General features: G+C 41.6%; 1 non-coding gene and 1 pseudogene across 1 annotated transcript; one reads left to right on the top strand and one right to left on the bottom strand.

Moving 5' to 3' along the window:
- The first annotated feature begins 1219 nt into the window (after positions 1 to 1219).
- LOC114514233 lies at positions 1220 to 1321 on the top strand. Its single transcript, XR_003685964.1, has one exon. It is a non-coding gene; the product is annotated as a U6 spliceosomal RNA (small nuclear RNA).
- A 13815-nt stretch (positions 1322 to 15136) lies between these two features.
- LOC114513773 lies at positions 15137 to 16104 on the bottom strand (annotated as a pseudogene).
- Between the last annotated feature and the right edge of the window lie 2531 nt (positions 16105 to 18635).

The raw sequence follows: 18635 nt of genomic DNA, 5'->3' as shown, positions 1-18635 counted from the left end.
TCTCTGCCCCGACCCCGCCACAAAAGATCTCTTTCTTGCCGGCGCCAAATTTCAGCAAGGGTGTGGACCCAGAACCCGTGGTCCCCAGAGCTCCCAAGACTCCTCAGCTTGCGGTTGGCTGGGGACGTCAAGCTGCTCAAGATAAGGAGGCGAGCAGAGCTGAGCTGGGGCGGAGCAGTCACGTCCATAGGATCTGAACGCCCACTGCCGCCGCCGCCGCCACCACACCCACCCCCCACCCTGCGCAGCTACGCCTGGCTGGTAACCAGGCTCGTGGGGAACCTGGGACCCGGGGGCTTGGGAGGGGAATAAGGCTTGGTTTTGAGTGAGTTTGGGGCGAGTAGAAGAAACCTCAAAATGGAGGAATTTTTCTACCAGAACCTAAGGCAACCAGTGGTCTGGACAACTTTTGTTTGTTGTCCAAACAACAAAACCTTCTGCCAAGGATTGAAATTATCAATTAGATGTTGGCAGCTTAACATCATTACTGATTCTAGTAATGCTCATTAGTGCTTGTGTTTCCCCTCAACCACCTCCAAAACCATTTAAATATATTTTTTTGTTGTCTGCATCTCTTTGAGTAGTATACTGCCTACATACTTATCTACTGGTATTGACAAGGAAACTTAGGAACTGAAATTTAAAATCTAATTACTATATTTTATTGTCTATCATCATGTTATGCGTATGTGTGAAACTGTACTTCCATAATGTGGGAAAGTGAGACTACAAAGAGAAAATACCACGTCTCTTCAAAACTATATATTAGGACTATGAATAAAAGCTGGATAAGGTATGTTGAAAAATTGACTGCAGAAGTCTGATATATGATTTTCATGTTAATTGTACATCTAATCTCTCTCGCATGAGAAGACATATTATGGATCACTTTGTTTCTTTTTAAGGAGCTGATATGGCATTTAAACATTCTAACCCTTAAAGTTTAAATAGCACAAATAATTTTCACTTTTGAAATTGAAATTTTTTATAACGTAATTGCATGGCAAAAGGCTAGGTAACAATCTTCCATTTTAAGACAAATATTCTCTTATTTCTGTTAAACTGGATGTGCAATTATTGTTCCTTAAGCAACAGATTTCCTTATACTACAATTTCATTTCATGTTAACAAAACACAGATGGTGAAAAGACAACTTTGATTGCAAAGATCTAATTACAATAATAAATAATTTATATGATTAAAAAAATGTATGCATTGCCTGTTGTAGCAGCACATACACTGCAACTAGAATGATACAGAGAAGATTAGCATGGAGCTGCACAAGGATGATATGAAAATTCATGAAGTGTTTCATTTAAAAAAGTATGTACACATACGCACATGAATATGCTGGAATGAAATATTCAAATATATCCACAGTTTCCTCTGTTGAAAGTTAATAAAAAATTGTTATTTACATCTTTTTGTATTTTCCACATTTTCTTGACTACATGTTTACTCTTAGAAATTAGAAAGTAAAAGTAATGTTTTAAAAAGTAAATTTCACCCTGGCTAGTGTGGCTCAGTGGATTGAGTGCCAGCCTGCAAACCAAAGGGCTGCCAGTTCAATTACCAGTCAGGGCACATGCCTGGGTTGCAGGCCAGATCCTCAGCAGGGGACATGGGAGAGGCAACCATGCACTGATGTTCCTCTCCCTTTCTCTCTATCCCCTCTCCGTAAAAATAAATAAGTGAAATCTTAAAAAAAAAAAAGCAACAAAAACACACAAGAAGAAATTGATGGAATAACCCTTTTAAAGTACTACTACCACAACCACAACAAAATTATAACTATACTACAGAAAAACTATCATGCAGACCATCTGAAATGTGGCTGAACAGAAGTCCTATAACTAACAACATAAAGAAGAAGCCACTTCAAGGCTGATAGGAGGGGCAGAGACGGGGAATGGGCTAGTTCCACACCCACATGTGGTGGTTAAAAATTGGTAGGAGTATGTCAGCTACTTACCACATTAGAAGTCCCCTCTAATGAAGGATAGTCCCAGCCCCACTTCAGAACCCCCAGTCCACATTTCCAGTGCTGGAAAGAGAAGTCCCCATAACTTCTGGCTGTGGAAACAGATGGGGATTGTGGCTAAGTGAGACCAAGGGCTCCCAGTATTCAGGTTTTCCTCTTAAAGAGCCTGCACGCAGACTTACTAGGACTCACTCCCTCTGAGCTCCAACACTGGCACAGCAGCTTGAAAGGTGCCATACAGGGACAAGCAGGGAGGGAATGAATTGTTTGGCTTCAGTGTGAAGACTGGAGAGGCAGCTTTCTCCCAGACAGGAATGCTGGCAGAGGCCATTGTTTCTTTACTGAGCCCTGCCCCCACCAGAATTGGCAGGCAGGCACCATGTCTGAGTGTCCATCAACCTGGTAAACAGGGTTCATCCCATCCTGCTGATTCCAAAGACCCTACAGCCCCACCCAACTTGTCAGCCCATCCAAGCCCTTTCCAGTAGGTTTTTCATACAAACAGCTCTCTTGGCTCATGCTGTGAACTTTCCTAAAGCTCTCAAAAGTTCACAAACCCTGAAAAAATAGCATCTGGCCACAGCATGCCCTGTACTCCTTGCTAAGTGGCCCAAGGTCCGGCACTAGTGACAACCAGTCTTTGTTTGAAGCTTAGCCTCTCCTGGATACCTCCTAGCCCAGCACAAATAGCACCATCTGCAGTTCAGATTGTAGCTCCTGTTGGTGACCCTGGGCAGGGCACAGGTGGTAGCTGACCTTGGCCTGAACCTTCCGGGAGGCCCCAGAGCCAAAACACCCAGTGGACAGTGCAGACCATGCTGGAGTGTCACCCAACCACCTCCAGAAAGGATGCACTCAAGGGGCCAACTTATCAGGTACCAGAAACCTGTAGAAGCAAGTTCTGCTCTGTGGGGTCAGCCCCTGCACAGCAGATTCTTCACTGTGATCATGGCCAGTCCTCATAGTATGTTGGCCTGGGGGTAAATCCTACCCATTGACATGTCAACAGCAATGAAGGCTCAACTTAACGGGAGAGTGCACGCAGCCCACACGGGTACACCTGAGTGTCCAGCTCTGATGATTCAGAAGACTGTACCACTGGGCCCTTCAGGACACCTGCTACATAAGGCCATTCTACCAAGTATGGGAGACATAGCAGCTCTACCTAATACATAGAAACAAACACAGGAACAGCCAAAGTGAGGAGACAAACATCCCAAATGAAAGAACAGAACAAAACTCCAGAAAAAGAATGAAACAAAATGGAGACAAGCAACTTACCAGATGCAGAGTTCAAAACAGTGGTGATAAGTATGCTGAATGACCTTAGTGGAAGAGTAGATGAATGTAGAGAGAACTTCAACAAAAAGTTAGAAAACACAACAATACAGAAAGAAAACATAAAAAGGAACAAGTCATAAAGAATACATTAACTGAAATGAAGAATACATTACAGGGAATCAACAATAAAGTAGGTGAAGCAGAGAATCAATCAGCACTTTGCAGGATAAGGAAGTAGAAAACACCCAGTCAGAACAGCAAACAAAACAAAACAAAACAACACAAAACAACAACAACAACAACAACAACAAAAACAAACATCTAGCCTGGCTAGTATGGCTCAGTGGATTGAGCACCAGGCTGCAAGCCAAAGGGTCACAGGTTCAATTTTCCCTCAGGGCACATGCCTGGGTTGCAGGCCAGATCCTTAGTAAGAAGCACACAAAGGGCAACCGCACACTGATGTTTCTCTCCCATTCTTTCTCTCTCCCTTCCCCTCTCTCTAAAAAGAAATAAAATCTTTAAAAAAATAGAATCCAAAATGAGGATAGTTTAAGGAGCCTCTGGGACTACTTCAAGTGTACCAATGCTCACATTATTGGGGTGCCAGAAGGAGAAGACAAAGAACAAGGAATTGAAAACCTATATGAAAAAAATAATGATGGACTACTTCCCTAACCTGGTAATGAAAATAGGCATACAAGCCCAGCAAGTACAGAGAGTCCCAAACAACACAACCAAAAAAGGCCCACACCAAGATGCTGGGGACCACCCTGCCTGGTTTCAGGAAGCTGTAACCCCCCGTGATTTAGGCTGAGTGAAAGAGCTCCAGACCAGAAGCCACTAAAGAGACAAAACTTATTTACCTGGCATGAACGCTGCCTGTTCTAATGCCTGGCTCCCTTGCATGATCGGCAGTCAAAGACAGGTAACAATTCTCTAAGAAAGAGAATGAATCTAAGACAGGCGGGATCACATGGCAATGCCCTAAGGGAAGAGACTCATGGGGCTGTGGAAATGAAGGGGTGATAGACATCAACCCCTGCCCCCTCAGCTTTGTCAAAGCCTGAGTCCTTGTGAGAAATCCAAGTCTCCTGGCTGCCTTTGTCTTCTCTGTTAACTCAGGCCTGCAGGGGCGGCCCAGACCAGAAATGGCAGACCCTCAGGGTAATCAGGCCTGGGACATAGAATATGCAAGATCCTGTGAGATCTGTTTGCTGGAGGATGTTATTAAGTTAATAACAGACAGGAAAGGCACAGACAGGAAACCTTTGGAACCTGTAGTCCTTTCATATGATAAAACTCCAATCTCTGCCCAGAATCACAGTAGGAGTTCTGTCTGCACCTTTGTAAGTCACCTACTTCTTTTGATCTTTTCTGCCAGACTGTGAATCCACAAACTAAGTCTGTATTCTCAATAAAAATCTGTTTGGGAATAGATACGGCATGCTCTCCACTAGAGAGAGTGGCTATGGCTCTCTCCCAACTAGAGAGAATGGCCCTTCTGTTCCTATTTCCCCACAGGACCTAGTTGTCGCTCTGTATGTTTTTTCTCGTGTTTTGACGAGCCATCTGCAGCATTCCATGCTCACTGCGGGCAGGTGAGCACACTTCACCAAGACACATCATAATTATAATGGTAAACCTTAAACACAGAGAATCTTTTTAAAAATCGATTTTATAGACAGAAAGAGGGAAAAAGAGAGAAACAGCAATCTGTTGTTCCACTTATTTATGCATTCATTGGTTGATTCTCACATGTGCCCTGACTGGGGATTGGATTCACAACCTTGGTATATCAGGACAAAGCTCTACCAACTGAGCTACTTGGCCAGGGCAAGGGTCTTGAAGAAGAACGGGGGGAGGGGGGTAAGAGGGAGAGGAGAATAAAAATATGAATACTAATATGACAGTATGTACACATCCATCCACAATTACTTTAAATGCAAATGGATTAAATGCTCCAATCAAAAGACCTACGGTGGCTGAATGGTAATAAAACAAAATACTTACATATGCTGTCTACAAGAGACTCATTTCAGATAAAAAAAAAACACAGGCTGAAAGTAAAGGGATGGAAAAAGATATTTCATGAAAATGGAAATGAGAAAAGGTGGGGTAGCAATACTTATACCAGACAAAATAGACTTTAGAACAAAAACTTAATAAGAGACGAAGAAGGACCCAGACATTCTACTCTTGGTATTTATCCAAAGAAGCCTAAAACACTAAATTGAAAAGACATATGCACCATATGTTCATTTCAGCATTATTTACAATAGCCAAGGTATGGAAGCCACCTAAGTGTCCATCAATAGATGAATGGATAAAGAAGAAGTGGTGTATATATACAATGGAATATGACTCAGCCATAAAGCAGAATGAAGTCTTGCCATCTGCAAAAACATGCATGAACCTAGAAGGAACTATGCTGAATGAAACAGGCCAAACAGAGAAAGACAAATGCCATATGATTTCACTTATATGAGGAATCTAAAAATCAAAATAAATGAACAAGCAGAACAGAAACAGTCTTCTTATGCTATCCTCATTTTTTTGAATTCTTGTTTCTTCTTTCTGTTCTGGCTGAATGTTTTTTTCTTCTTTATGTTCCAAATCATTGATGTAAATCCTGGATTTCCTCCCTTGACTGTCGGTTCCTTGTTAAGAAAATAAATTTTTCATTAATTCACTTTGTGTAATCTTAATTTCTTCCTTTATGTTGTTGCCATACTCAGTTCTTTGAGCATCCTGATCACCAGTATTTTGAACTCTGCATCTAACAGGTTGGCTATCTCCATTTTGTTTAATTCATTTTCTGGGCTCTTGTTCTGTTCTTTCATTTGTGCCATATTTCTTTGTCTCCTCAATTTTTCAGCCTCCCTGTGTTTGTTTCTGTGTATTAGGTAGAGCTGGTTTGACTCTCTGTAAATTGAGTGGGTTGGAGACTTAGGTAATCTCCAGGGTGAGGCAACCTGCTTCACTGCTTTGTGGCTCTGTGTGGGGTGATGGCTTGGAGAGGGGACTGTGCCACTGCCTGGCTTCTGGGGATTTTCCCAGCACTTGCCCCATTTCCAGTCACTGCACCTACTCTCTGTATGTGACTGACCCTTCCATCTGTTTCCCTAGTGCTGTATTTCAGAGTGGGTGGGTTTGTGTACGTTTTAAGACCATGTGGGCCCTTTAAAGGCAGTTTCCTGAAAATCTGGCAGTTTCTTCTGCCACCCCAACCTCCACTGATTTTTGCAGCCAGATGTTATGGGGATTTATCTTCCCAGCACTGGAACCCTGGGTTATGCAGTCTGACCTAGGGCTAGGTTCACTTGCTCCGAAGGTATCCCTCCCAATTTTTAGCTACCACACATGAATGTGGGACTGCCTGTGCCCATTCCACCGCAGCTGCCATCTCTGTGTCTCTGCCCCTCCTAACCATCTGGATTAATGTGGCTTCTTTAAATCTTGGTTGTCAGATTCCCACACAGTTCAATTTTCTGACAGTTCTGGTGTTATTAGTTTTGAGATTTAGTTGTAATTATCTGTGTGGTTGTTTGAGGAGGTGAAGCATGTCTACCTACACCTGTATCTTGACTAGTAGTCCTGGAATTCCCTACCTTTAAGCATGATGAGGCTCATCCAGTAGGAAAAAGCTGTTCTGTGGAAGGGGCATTGTGCCCCAAACAGGAAGTCCAGTGACATGGCAGTTATAGAAAATGCTGAGCATTGCATTTTTCAGATCCTTAGTCTATGAATTCCCTGTCTAAATCCAGATAATACAAAAATGAGATTTGACAAACCACCACACCCTTTTCCACAGTGGCTGTACCATTTTGCATTCCCATTAATCATGCACAAGGGTTTCAAGTTCCCCAGATTCTCACCAACGCTGTTTTTTTTTTTTTTGCATGTGTTAGTTTGTAGAATGGTTGGATCTTTTACCTGCAAGTGTTTGTGTGTGTGTGCGTATTCAAATATACATATATGCATATTAATTGATGCATATTAATACTTAACTAAATTAATTGCGGGCATAATTATTATTTTTAATTATCCTTTGCTGTCTTTCTTCCATTTCTCATCTCTGGCAACCACCAATCTGTTCTCTGTATGTATGAGCTTGTGGGGTTTTTTTTCTTTATTAGATTCCACATATAAGAAGGATTATACAAAAAAGAAGGATCATATAATATTATTTTCCTAAGATTTTATTTATTTACTTTTTTTTAGAGAGGAGGAAGGGAAGGAAAAAGAGAGGGAGAGAAACATTAATGTCTGAGAGATACATCGATAGGTTGCCTCTCACAGGTCCCCAATGGGGGACCTGGTTGTGACCCACACATGTGCCCTGACTGGGAATCGAACTGGTGACCTTTCAGTTCAAAGTCCATCACTCAGTCCACTGAGCCACACCAACCAGGGCAGGATCATATAATAGTTTTTATTCTCTACAGCTTATTTCACTTAGTATAATGCCTATAAGGTCCATTCATGCTGTAAAAAAGGACAAAATTCATTCATTTTTTTAATAGCAGCCCAATTTACAATAGCTAAGTGCTGGAAGCAACCTAAGTGCCCATCAGTAAGTGAATGGATCAAAAAAGTATGGTGCATTACACAATGGAATTCTACGCAGCAGAAAGAAAGAAGGAGCTCCTACCCTTTGTAACAGCATAGGTGGATCTGAAGAGCATTATGTCAAGTGAAATAAACTAGGCAGTGAAAGACAAATACCATATGATCTCACCTTTAAGTGGAACCCAATGAACAAAACAAAAAAATCCATTCATTTTTAATGGCTGAATAATATTCCAATGTATTTGTACACTACATTTTCTTTATCCATTCATCCTTTGATGAACACTTAGGTTGCTTCCATAGCCTCACTATTGTAAATAATGCTACAGTGAACATGAGGGCACAGATACCTTTTCAAATTAGTGTTTTTATTTCTTTTAAAAAATATATCTTATTTATTATACTATTACAGTTGTCCCATTTTCCCCCCTTCATTCCCCTCCACCCTGAATACCGTCTCCCACCTACATTTTCCCCATTTACTTCATGTCCATGTGTCTTAAGTTCTTCAGCTTCTACATTTCCCATACTATTCTTGCCCTCCTCTCTGTCTATTTTCTACCTACCATCTATGCTACTTATTCTTTGTACCTTTTCCCCCTCTCTCCTCCTCCCACTCCCCTGTTGCTAATCCTCCATGTGATCTCCATTTCTGTGGTTCTGTTCCTGTTCCTGTTCTAGTTGTTTCCTTAGTTTGTTTTTATTTTAGGTGTGGTTGTTAATAATTGTGAGTTTGCTGTCCTTTTACTATACATGTTTTTTATGTTCTTTTTCTTAGATAAGTCCCTTTAACATTTCATATAATAAGGGCTTGGTGATGATGAACTCCTTTAACTTGACCTTATCTGAGAAGCACTTGATCTGCCCTTCCAATCTAAATGAAAATTTTGCTGGATAGAGCAATATTGGATGTAGGTCCTTGCCTTTCATGACTTGGAATACTTCTTTCGAGCCCCTTCTTGCCTGCAAGATCTCTTTTGAGAAATCAGCTGACAGTCTAATGGGAACCCCTTTGTAGGTTATTGTCTCCTTATCTCTTGCTGCTTCTAGGATTCTCTCCTTCATTTTTACCTTGCCTAATGTAATTATGATGTGCCTTGGCGTGTTCTTCCTTGCATCCAACTTTTTTGGGACTCTCTGAGCTTCCTGGACTTCCTGGAAGTCTATTTCCTTTGCCAGATTGGGGAAGTTCTCTTTTATTATTCATTCGAATACCTTTTCCACTTGTTGCTCTTCCTCTTCTCCTTCTGGCACCCCGATAATTTGGATGTTGGAATGTTTAAAGATGTCCTTGAGGTTCCTAAGCCTCTCCTCATTTTTTTGAATTCTTATTTCTCCATTCTTTTCTGTTTGGTTGTTTCTTTCTTCCTTCTGGTGCACTCCATTGATTGGAGTCCCAGTTTTCTTCCCATCACTATTGGTTCCCTGTGCATTTTCCCTAATTTCACTTAGCATAGCCTTCATTTTTCCATCTAATTTGTGACCAAGTTCAACCAATTCTGTGAACATCCTGATCACCAGTGCTGTGAACGGTGCATCTGATAGGTTGGCTATCTCTTTGTGGCTTAAGTTGTATTTGTTCCGGAGCTTTGATCTGCTCTTCTGTTTAGGCCATTTTTCTTTTTTTGTCTTGACACACCTGTTACATAGTGAGTGGCGGAGCCTTAGGTGTTCACCAGGGTGGGTCAACCCAGTTGCTCGGTTGTGATGCTGTATGTGGGGGTGGGGTCCAAGAGGGAACAATGGTGCTTGCTCCACTCTCTCTTGGATTTTAGTCCCTTCTGCCACTTCCCCCAAGCAGACTGGGCCTTTCTGGTGCCGATTCCCATGTGGGTGGGCTTGTGTATGTTCTAGGATCCTGTGGGCCTCTCCAATGAACTGTCCTGTAAGTCTGGGAGTCTCTCCTTGAGCCTCAATCCCCACAGGTGTTTTCCATCAGTGTTTGAGGCTTTATTTCCCAGCACTGGGACCCTGGGTTGCAAGGTCTGTCTCGCTCCCCCAGTTTCACGTGGTTTATCTGCATGCAAATGTGGGACCTCCTGGCTAGCCAGCCGCCTCGTGCACAGTGCCTCACTTCACAGTTGCCAGCTCGCTGGGTTTCACCATTGCCAACCCATGCCTGGGGTCTGCCAGCTGCCACCTGCGTGCCCAGGGTCCACCCATTGCCATCTTGCGCGCCTGGGGTGCCTTGCATGCCCAGTGCCACCGCTTTTGGTTCCACGACCTTTTTCCACCCAGTCACCCAACTCTGCCCTTTCTACCAGTCTGGATGAATGTGTCTATTTTAACTCCTTGGTTGTCGGACTTCCATACAGTTCAATTTTCTGTCAGTTCTGGTTGTTATTTTGTTTCTAAATTGTTGTCCTTATTTTGGTTGTGCGAGGAAGCACAGTGTTCTACCTACGCCTCCATCTGGGCCAGAAGTCATTTTTTTTTTCTTTCTGTTATATAAATACCCAGAAGAAGGATTACTAGGTCACATGATAGATCTATTCTTAATTTTATGAGGATCTTTCATACTATTTTCCTTAGTGGCTGTGCCAGTGCAAATTTTAACCAACAGTCCACAAGGCTGAACTTTTCTCCACAACCTCCTCAACACTTGTCATTTCATGTCTTTTTGATAATAGCCATTCTGACTGGTGTGAGGTATTGTCTCATATAGGCATATAGGGTGTGATTTGCATTTCCCTCACCGCTAATGATGTTCAGCATTTTTTCACACACCTGTTGGCCATCTGTATATCTTCTTTGGAAAATTGTCTTTTTAGATCTTATCCATGTTTTAGTTTGATTGTTTGACTTTTTTACTATTGAGTTGTAAGAATTATTATTTTTGGATATTATGGCTGGATATTATGGGAAAATTTCAGTGTTTTCTGAGTCTTTCTGGTCCCCTTCTCTCCACCACTTCCATCACTCAGGACTGCATGAGGTTGTGCTTATGCCACTTTCCCAGGAGACTTACCCAGCCAGCCTGCCATACAACTCTTGCCTTGCAGGGCTCAGGGCTCTTCAGAGGGCCTTTTGTATCCTTGAGCTATTTGATTCCTCAGTCTTTTCCAGGCTGAGCCAGGTTGGTTTTCAGAGATACCATCAGTCTATAATTCCATGGCTCTCATTCTACCCTGAAGTTCTTGTTTATTTTTAAAGCTTTAATTTATTTTTAGAGAGAGAGGGGAAAGGAGGGAGAAAGGAAGGGAGACAAACATCAATGTATGGTTGCCTCTCATGCGTCCCCTACTGGGACCTGGCCCACAACCCAGCATGTGCACTAACTGGGAATAGAACTGGCAACCCTTTGCTTCATAGTCCATCACTCAGTCCACTGAGCCACATAAGCCAGGGCTCCTTGAAATTCTTCATCCTTCCCAGTGACTTTAAATCTCCTCTTGGGTAGAACAATGTGCTCTTAGAGCATCATAATGATGCTCTCCATCATCATGAAATTTTCCTGAATCAATTGTTTATGGTATAAAATTTGACAGTTTGGCATTCAGACTAGGTTTTGGTAACTCAAAAAGTATTTCCTGCCCTAGCTGGTGTGGCTCAGTGGATTGAGAGCTGGCCTGCGAACCAAAGGGTTGCTGGTTTGATTCCCAGTCAGGGCACATGCCTGGGTTGTGGGCCAAATCCCCAGTGGTGGGGTGTGCAAGAGGCAACCACACATTGATATTTCTCTCCCTCTCTTTCTCCCTCCATTCCCCTCTGTCTAAAAATAAATAAAATCTTTTTTAAAAAGTATTTCCTCTCAAAGCTTCTGTCTCTGTCATGAGAATCAAGATTCTATTTTTTATGACTCATTTCTTACTCTGTGTTGTAGCCCTCTGGAGGGTGGTAAGCATTTCTCAGGGTCCAGATTTTATGGTGGAAAGGGTGTGAGGTAAAAAGGAACTAGAAAGAATGAGTTTATACTCATTTGTCAAAATACTATCCATGTACATACACACAGAACACACATATACATATTTACAATAACATGGGGTTGTATCACAGTATTCCATTTCTAGGAATGTATCCTATAGATATGTTTTACAACATTTTTAAAAGTAGCAAAAGTCAGAGATCACCTAAGTGTCCATTTTTAGGGACTGGTTTAAAATGTTATATCCATGAATGAAATTGCGTACAGTTGTTAGAAGAATAAGATAACTTTAACTGATGTGGAAAAGTCTCCATACATTGTTTTTGCAAGCAGTAATATCTAAACATTTATATGAGACCAGAAAATGCCTATGAAAAATACACAAGAAGGAGGAATTGAGAGAGAAGGAGAGTATACTTTCCTTCTAATGGACATGTAAATAACTTTGTAATGTTTTAACTGAACTAAAAGTTACATTTTTCATATAAAACATATTTGTAGCAGGAGTATATTCCAGAGTGCACCAAAAATATTAGTTTACTTGCATTTCAGTTGCCTCTATATATTTTTAAAGATCTTATTTATTTACTTCTAGAGAGAGGGGAAGGGAGGGAGGGAGAAAGAGAGAGAGAGAAACATCAATGTGTGGTTGCCTCTCACATGGCCCCCACTGGGGACCTGGCCCACAACCCAGGCATGTGCCCTGACTGGGAATCCAACTGGCAACCCTTTGGTTTACAGCCCACACTCAATCTAATGAGCTACACCAGCCAGGGCTCTAATTTTTTTTTTAATTTTTATTTTATTTTTTAAATATATTTTATTGATTATGCTATTACAGTTGTCCCATTTTCCCCCCTTCACTCCCCTCCACCCTGTACACCATCTCCCACCCATATCCCCCCTTTAGTTCATGTCCATGTGTCATACTTATGAGTTCTTTAGCTTCTACATTACCCATACTATTCTTACCCTCCTCCTATCTATTTTCAACCTACATTCTATGCTACTTATCCTCTGTACCTTTTCCCCCTCTTTCCTCCTCCCACTCCCCTGTTGCTAACCCTCCATGTGATCTCCATTTCTGTGGTTCTGTTCCTGTTCCTGTTCTAGTTGTTTGCTTAGTTTCTTTTGGTTTTGCTTTAGGTGTGGTTGTTCATAATTGTGAGTTTGCTATCATTTTACTATACATGTTTTTTATGTTCTTTTTCTTAGATAAGTCCCTTTAACATTTCATAAAATAAGGGCTTGGTGATGATGAACTCCTTTAACTTGACCTTATCTGTGAAGCACTTTATCTGCCCTTCCATTCTAAATGAGAGCTTTGCTGGATAGAGCAATCTGGGATGTAGGTCCTTGTCTTTCATGACTTGGAATATTTCTTTCCAGCCCCTTCTTGCCTGTAAGGTCTCTTTGGAGAAATCAGCTGACAGTCTAATGGGAACTCCTTTGTAGGTTACTGTCCCCTTATCTGTTGCTGCTTCTAGGATTTTCTCTTTCATTTTTACCTTGGCTAATGTAATTATGATGTGCCTTGGTGTGTTTCTTTTTGGGTCCAACTTCTTTGGGGTTCTCTGTGCTTCCTGGATTTTTTTGAAGTCTATTCCCTTTGCAAGATTAGGAAAGTTCCCCTTTATAATTTGTTCAAATAACTCTTCCACTGTTGCTCTTCCTCTTCTTCTGGTACCCCTATAATTCGGATGTTGGAACATTTAAAGATTCTTGGAGGCTCCTAAGCTTCTCCTCATTTTTTTGAATTCTTATTTCATCATGTTTTCCTGCTTGGTTGTTTTTTGCTTCTTTCTGGTCCACTCTATTGTTTTGAGACCCAGTTTATTTCCCATCGCTATTGGCTCTCCGTGCATCTTCCTTCATCTCTTTTATGGTAACCTGCATTTTTTCATCTAATTTGCACCCAAAATCAACCAATTCTGTGAGCTTCCTGATAACCAGTGTTTTGAACTGTACATCTGATAGATTGGCTATTTCTTGGTCGCTCAAAAGGATGAGTCCTGGGGGACTGATCTGTTCTTCTGTTGGAGACATGTCTCTGTCTCTTCTTTTTTTTTTCCCCCTGTCTGGTCGCTCTTGTTACGGTGAGGGGTGGAGGGAGGGGTGTCCCTTAGGTGTTTACCTGGGCTGGGCACCCCAGTCGCTAGATCGTGACATTGTATGTGGGGATGGCTGCAGGGGCGGGAGGGAACAATGGCAGTAGTTCCGTTCTCCTGGGATCACAGTCCCTTCTCTGGGATCCTGGTTTGCGCACTCTGCCCTGGTCCACAATCGCTGTTTCACTGGGTCCGCCAGCCGCTGCTTGCGTACTCAGGGTCCACCGCCGTGATCTTGCGCGCCCCGATGGCTTGCGTGCCCCGATGGCTTACGCGCCGAGTTCACGCCGAGTTCATGCTGAGTTCTCCCCGATCACCGTGAGCCGCTGCCAACCCACGCCCGCCTGGCTCCGCTCCTCCTACCGGTCTGGATGAACGGGTCTACTTCAACTTCTTGGCTGTCCGACTTCCATTCAGATAAATTCTCTGTCAGTTCTGGGTGTTATTCTAGCTCTAAATTGTTGTTGTTCTAATCTTGGTTGTGCGTGGAGGTATGGTGCATCCACCTATGCCTCCATCTTGCCAGAAGTTGGCAGGCTCTAATTTTTTAAATCCGCACCCGAGGATATGTTTTGTTTTGTTTTGTTTTAGGGAGCGAGGAAGGGAGAGAGAGAGAGAAACATCGATGTGAGAGAAAAACTTTGATTGCCTGCTTCCCATACATGCCCTGACTGGGAATCAAACCTGCAACTCCTTGGTGCAGAAGTTGACATTTCAACCATCTTACTCACCTGTCCAGGACTCAGTTGTTCTAATTTCTTAAAAAAACATCTTAAACTATGTTGAATAAATGATCAGTGTTCTTTTACCTACTTAATATTTAAATACTGATTTTTAGAAAGTTTTTATCATGGGAATTTTTGAATATATGCAAAAGTAGACAGAACAGTGCTATGACTCCCCCAGGATCCCATCCAGCTTCAATAGTGCTCAACTAGGAGCAGGTCTTGTTCTGTTTATGCCCCACCTACTCTTCCATCCCAGATGGTTTGAAGCAAATTCCAGAAATAATATCATTCCATCCATACATTTTTCAGTATTCCTAAAACAAGATTTTTTTAAAAATATGACAATACCATTATTACACCTACATTTAAAAAACATTACATTCTTAATATTAAATGGGGAGCATTTAAATTTTTAATTATCTCATAAAACTTTCATTTTTTAAAACATCAGGAGCTAAAGAGCTCCTGGTTGGTATGTTTCTTAATTAGTTTTTTTTTTTTCCTTCACAATGTCTTACTTTGAAACATGAGGGGAAAATCTAATAGGTATACATAAAAAAGACAGACATGATCACAGGTAAAAGCAAAGAAAATCTAACCAGAAAGCAGCTGTTGAACCTGAAGTTCTGAGTATGACATGTTGCAGGGCTGAAAGGAATGGTAACTAGTATTCCTCTCCTTCTTCCTCATCCTCTCTTACAAGACAATCCACACCAACCTCCTCATAATCTTTCTCAAGGGCAGCCATGTCCTCAGGGGCTTCTGAAAACTCTCTTTCCTCCATGTCATCATCCATGTACCAGTAGACAAAGGTATGCTTGGCATATACAAGGCTAGGTGAGCCTAGGCCTCAGCAATAGCTGTGGTGTTGCTCAGGACATACATAGCTTGCTGTACTTTGGCCAGTTCTCCACCAGGTACCGCAGTGGAAGGCTGGTAATTCATGACAACTTTGAAGCCATGATTACTACACTTAGTACTACACTTAGATACTACACTTAGATACTACACTTAGTCTTGATGGTGGCAATGGCAGCATCCTTGGGAACCATGTCACAATGGTACAACGGGCAGCAAGCCATGATGTATCTAGTTACCATGGCAAGAGTCACATTTCACCATCTGGTTGGCTGATCTCTGCTACAGAAAGCAGATGGTGGGCTTTCTCAGCAGAGATGAAAATGGAATATGTGGCCAGAGGAAGTGGATGCAGGGATAGGGCACCAGGTTGGTCTGGAATTCAATCAGATCAATATTCAGGGCTCCATCAAACCTGAGGGAAGCAGTGATAAAGGACACAATCTGGCTTATTAGGCGGTGAAGGGTAGTATAGGTTGGACTGTCAGTATCGAGGTTTCTTCTAGAAATGTTGTAGATGGCCTCATTGTCAACCATGAAGGCACAATCAGAGTACTCCTGGGTGGTGTGGGTGGTGAGGATGGAGTTGTAGAGCTCCACTACAGCTGTGGAAACCTGGGGTGCTTGGTAAATGGACAACTCCAGCTTGGATTTTTTGCCATCACTGACAGAGAGACGTTCCATCACAAGGGAGATGGACCCAGAACCAGTTCCTCCACGTGCTTGCCAGAGGCTGTCTCACTGAAGAAAGTGTTGAAGGAGTCATCTCCTCTACCAATGGTCTTGTCACTTGGCATTTGGCCATCAGGCTGGATGACATGAATGGAGATGAACTCACATATGGTTGTAGGTTAGCAGGCTCAGGCAACAGGACTAGACACTGAGTCCCATTTACTGTCCCTAACAAGCTAAGAGTCAATGCACAAAATAAACAAATAAAATGACCAAAAAAAAAAAAAGGCAGTTTAATTGGAAAAAGCACTAGAACAGGAGTCAGAATATAGGTTAAGTTCTTACTTCGTCACCTGCTGAGTATTTTATTTTAGATAATTGGTAAACTTTGATTCTCTGTGTTACTTTAATTTTTTTCCCATTTGTGTTTTGAGGATAAAAATAGCAGGAAAAGCCCTGACCAGTGTGGCAAAGAGAAAGGCTGCCAGTTTCATTTCAGTCAGGGCCCATGTGAGAGACAACCAATCAATGTTTCTCTTTCACATCAATGTTTCTCTTCCTCTCTTTCTCCCTCCCTTGCCTTCTACTTAAAATAAATAAATAAAATCTTTAAAAAATAGCAGGAACAACAATAATAATAATAAGGATAATGATGCCAGCTTCAGTGTGTAAAGGCACTTTGTGAACTTCAACAAAACAATCGACTATCACTGTCAGTCCTTCAACCTGGGAGTGACTACACCAGTTCCCATGTTCATTTCTCTTCCTTAACCTGCCTGGGAGTCTCTTTCCCAAATGTTCCCAAACCCCCTTTATAAAATACATTGACTTGGCTCTCACTGGTGTGGCTCAGTTGGTTGGGCATCATCCTACAAAGTGAAGGTGGCTGGTTCATTTCTCTGTCAGAGCACATGCCTGGGTTGTGGAGTTGGTCCCCAATTGATTGATGTTTCTCTCTCTCTCTTTCTCCCTCCCTTTCTCTCTCCCTAAAAAATAAATAAATATTTTTAAAATAAATAAATATTTTTAAAATAAATATCTTTAAAAATAAAAGTATTTATAAATATTTATTTTAGTTAAAATATTTAAAAAACAAATATTCCCAAAGTGTCACAGTTTCGATTCCTAGCCAGGGTACATGCCTGGGTTGCAGGCCATAACCCCCAGGAACCGCACATTGATGTTTCTCTCTCTCTCTCTATCTCCCTCCCTTCACTCTCTAAAAATAAATAAATAAAATCTTTAAAAAATAAAAAACAAATATTCTTTAAAAGTAAATAATTGTTTAAAAAATAAAATAAAAATCATTGACCTGTACCACTGAAAATAAGACTAGTATATATAGATGGACTTCTGGACCTCATGCTGGCACAGGTGTGGGGAAGTGGGCACAAGCATAGAAAGCTATCAGGAAGGTGAATCTGGATGACCTTTCTGAGAAATAATTAGGTAGTATGTTGCAGACTTTAAAAAAACTGTACATTCTCTTGATTCAACAACCCTACCTCCTAAAGGGAATAATTGGACAAATAAGATAAGATATATCTATGACAACAGCCACTACAGGGTTATTTATAAACTCTAAAAACTGGAAAGGATTTATACATAACACTAGTTTAAAATGTTATGGAACATTCATAAAATGGAATGGAATACAGTACAAAAATATAAATAATTTTGTAGATCTACATTGCTTGACATGGGGAAACACTTATGACATATTTCTAAGTTCAAGCTGTTATTTAAAAAAAAAAAAAAGAAAGAAACAACCAACCAAAATGAGGTCATGTGTTCAGCCAAATCACCAAAACAATACTCCCTGCCTAATGTAATGCAGTTTCGGCCCCTCCCAGGAGTGGAATTTTAAGCCAGTTTGGAATTCCCTGGTCAGTCCTAGTGAGGACTGCCTGATAAAGACCCTCTGCCCTAGAAAAGGTGATCTTGCCTGAAATAATCCACTCTTAACTTCTTAGTCCCACTCTTTCTACCTATGAAAACCTTCCATTTTGTACAATTCCTAGGAGTACTTTTCTAGTTACTAGATGAAGTTCTCCCTAGTTCATGAATCCTTTAATCAGGAAACCATGTAACATAATTGTACATATAGTAGAAACCCATTTTTATTTTTAAAAAAGACATTTAAAAATATACACTTCTGGAAGACTGTTTAGAAACATTAAGGTATTAAGGGTGTCACCTCCCCTCCACCAAACGTGTTGTCACACTCTGTGTGTGTGTGAGCACTGTGGGCATCCCACCTGGATTGCCACAGGAGCTTTCTGGCACATCTTGGAGCCTCCCTTGGCCCCTCCTGCCTTGTTATCCACTAGCAGCCAGAGGGAACCTTGGCAGCTTGGACCCCTCAATCCCTTTCTCACCCTCTAATTATGTCCCATCACATACAGAATAATATGTGACCTCACCTACCTCTCTCACTTTTCCTCTGTTATTCCTGGGGCAACAGCCTCTTGCTGTTCCTTGAACACAACAGGCAGATGTTTTTCTCACAAATGTTCACATGGCTCATCCTCTCCTTTCCTTCAAGTTTCTTCCTTCAAGTATTACCTCCT

This window comes from Phyllostomus discolor, chromosome 2, assembly GCF_004126475.2.
Source record: "Phyllostomus discolor isolate MPI-MPIP mPhyDis1 chromosome 2, mPhyDis1.pri.v3, whole genome shotgun sequence".
NCBI lineage: Eukaryota > Metazoa > Chordata > Mammalia > Chiroptera > Phyllostomidae > Phyllostomus > Phyllostomus discolor.
This window is presented reverse-complemented; position numbering and strand designations above follow the sequence as displayed.